Source organism: Adiantum capillus-veneris, chromosome 1 (assembly GCF_014529385.1).
Source record: "Adiantum capillus-veneris isolate H3 chromosome 1, ASM1452938v2, whole genome shotgun sequence".
Classification (NCBI taxonomy): domain Eukaryota; kingdom Viridiplantae; phylum Streptophyta; class Polypodiopsida; order Polypodiales; family Pteridaceae; genus Adiantum; species Adiantum capillus-veneris.
In genome coordinates, this window is record NC_140931.1 from 90,037,360 (window position 1) to 90,040,925 (window position 3,566).

The 3,566-nt window shown below is 44.8% G+C and overlaps 1 pseudogene; it reads right to left on the bottom strand.

The window, feature by feature from the left end:
* Positions 1–1,399: 1,399 nt before the first annotated feature.
* Positions 1,400–2,202, bottom strand: LOC147465168 (uncharacterized; annotated as a pseudogene).
* Between the last annotated feature and the right edge of the window lie 1,364 nt (positions 2,203–3,566).

Sequence of the window (3,566 nt, forward strand, 5' to 3'; positions counted from 1 at the left end):
CACACACACAAGGAGGTGAAGAAGAAGAAGATGGAGATGGAGCAAGAGCACTCTTCAATTGCACAAATGAGAGAATGAGTAAAAATTAGGTTTAGTTGGCTTTTATAGGAGCTCACCCCATTCACACTTGGGCGCCCATGCTTAACCAACTAATCCCTTGAATGTCCAAGTTAAAGTGCGCCTCTCATCGGCGATCACTCTACCTTTCCCTATTGGTCCGACAAGCCCGGTACCTGACTCTACCAAATACATAATACGCGTCCATCGTAGGTGATGGGTGTCCGTGTGCCGTGAGGGTTAACAGAGAGAGAGAGAGAGAGAGAGAGAAAGAGAGAGGGGGGGGGGGAGGAGGGAGGGGATATAAGATTACATTTGGTTACAACTAAAATAATCACTGTCAATTGATTAACATAATTCAGCATATTCCCAAATCTAAAGAGGGGAAGAGGGGGGGGAGAGAGATGAATGGATTACACGACCAAAAAACTTCATAACTGCAAAATGTTTATGAATCATCTTCCAAAAGATCTCTACATGAGGCATCATCCCATTCTAAGCCCATAGCTCCTAAATCAATAAAGAGAGAAACGGAATTATCGTTTCTGGATGCACTGCCTTCATCATCTTCGAGTTCGTCATCCTCCATCTCATCATCTTCATCATCGTGACATTCATCCTCACTAAAACTTGCTGCCGTCGGACTTGATTCATCGACCTCCCTCTCCTTTGTTTCCATCTCATCCAAAGTCGGAGGTGGAAGAGGGTCAAAGATAGTCTCCACTTCATTAGTGGAAAAAATGGTTCTCCCCCCAGGTGTTACGGTAATTACGAACCAAAGTTTTGGTTGGTGGATCGTTGGGATATAGATGAACTATAAAATAGAAGCTCAAAGTGATTGGTATAACTAACGCTACAAGCAAATAAGAATAAAAAGGTACATGTCACTCACCTGATCACATCGCGGTAAAACTAAATTATCATACCTCTCTGTGTGATGCGCACTAGAGTCCACCATGTAGAGGCCATTCCATGTCGTCTAGACACATTTGCAAACCACAAGTGCACTCGAAGATGAAGGTATGAAAGGTTCTAAAATTAACCTTTAGTATCCTTTCAATAGTTCCGCAGTACCTGGCTTCATCACCGTCTGTGTCAAAGTTGCCCATGATGGCACAATCCATGGTGGTTCTACGACCGATCGAGGAAATTCATCTTCAATGGCACACACAATTTCTGTTGCAAGTGTTTGAGCAACATGGATAGCATCTATTTCGATTTCCTTGGAGCTCACAAATCTGCAAGAAAACACACAAGGATACACTAACTGCTAGTTGAAATTATTGTGTACATAAAGCAGGTGTAGTTGAGTGGAGTCTTGTGGTGTACCTTACTAGCTCTCCTAGTTTGAAAATAGCGTCCCTGACTTTCTTGTCCCGACATAAACACATACTCACCGGCAGAATGAACTACAATGTAAATCAGGGCAAGGGAAAGTGAGCAATAGTCATACACACAAACTATAGGTAGAATAGGGAGTATGAAGATTACCTGAAGCATCTTGTACCAATCATGGGACTTCAACCCATACAATTGATCGCTTCCACCCTTTTTTGCTTTTGTGAAAGCTCCCTTTAGCGATCTCATGTATCCTGTTGGTGTGCGTATAGAGGCAATGGTACCCTTCACCTTGTCTGATTCTTCTTTGGCTAGCATCCATGGTGCTTTAGGAAGCACAATCTTTCCATTTGGAGCACGACGTGGAGTAGTAGAGGCGGGGAGATGTTTTAAAAGCCTAAAATCCTCCCTTGCACCCAAAGAGTCCTTCTTGCCAATAATGTGGTCCCATAGTGTTTGGGCTACATTCTTGTATATGTGCATGGGATCCAAGAGGTGTTGTATTTTTAAGTCCTTCCAATATGGAAGACTTAAAAATATGGAATACCTTGACATACCTTTTGGTGGAGGACACGAAGCCGGATTATTGTTGTGGTGTTCTTCCCAAATGGTTGGCCAATCTGCCATTGTGAGCTTTAGAGGGGCCTTCCCATTTGTTGGAGCCTTGTGCTTGTTATGCCCTTGGGGTAAGAAACGATGGTTGTTTGGATAGATTACCTTGCGCAAGGAGTCGGGCCTCTCCGTCACTAACGATGGCCCGCAAGTAGGACATGCATTGTGTCCCGATGTGGAAAACCCTACATACATATCATATGATTAGAGAGATGAGTGAACTAAAGTAAACTAAAGGGAGATAGGGAAAGAGGGAGAGAGAGATAGAGGAAAGGGGGTTACCAAAAATCTCTCCAAGCCCAGGATAGTCGTGCATAGTCCACATAAGGATTCCCTTCACAATGGCCTCTCTCCCCCCCTTTGCAATGAGACATCGACAACAAGAATGCCTATCCATAACTCCTCCAACTCCTCGATGAGGGGCTGGAGGTAGACGTCAATATTTGACACTTTGTACTTCCCTGGCACAAGCAAGGAAAGAAGTATATTACCATTCTTTGTTGTCTCCCATGGTGGAATATTGTAGTTGACGATCACCACAGGCCAAGTGCTCCATGAAGTAGACTTAGTGCCGAAGGGGTTGACACCATCACTTGCTAACCCAAGCCTCAAGTGTTGAGGCTTCAACCCAAACTCTGGCCATTGAGTTTCGATGTGCCTCCATGAAGATGAATCATCAGGGACACACATCATTCCATCATTTGAGTGATGGTTTGCGTGCCACGCGAGAAGCTCCACAATAGACCTACTTTTAAACATGTGTTGGATGCAAGGAATTAATGGAAAATGTCTCAATACCTTGTGGGGTAGGTGCGTCCCGCTCACTCCTATCTTGTATCGTGCCTCCCCGCACACGGGACATGAGGTATCATGTGCATGCTCATTGCGGTATAGCATGCAATCATTGACGCATGCATGGATGCGCTCATACTCCATTCCAAGTGCAATGACATACGATCTAGCTCGTCGATCATCTGGAGGCATATGATGATCTTCTCGTAACATTTTGCCCATCAAACTACAAAAAACATGCGTATTAGTATAATTTCTAGAAGACGGCACCATAAAGCGAGTGGAGAGTGTATAAAAGCCACATTCCATACTTATAGAAGTAGTGCATTGACACTTGCATTACTCCAACAAAATTTTTCTTGCAAGTTGAGGACTTCCAATGATGCTTGAAGCACCGATTACCGTGCACCATCGTAAAGAGGTGTGCGGGCACTCGTCATCAATCTATCCTTCGTTTCGGTAGCCCGTTGAGTACAAGGTTGACAATCCTCCTTGCACACGTCGCGCTCATGAGCTAGTAACTCATCACACATGTCAAAAATGTGCTCATCCTCTACCTCAAAGTGGGACGGAGATGCCATAGGAGCTGCCGAAGTAGAGCCAACGGGAGGATCACCATGCGGTGCACCAAAATCGCCCAACCGCTCTTGCCTCTGCCATTCGGCCTTATGCGCAATTGCACCACCATCGAACACAAACCAATGGGGAACCTCCTCAAGCAACGGGTGAGTCACACTCTGTAACATTTAATGGCCTAAAAACTTGTG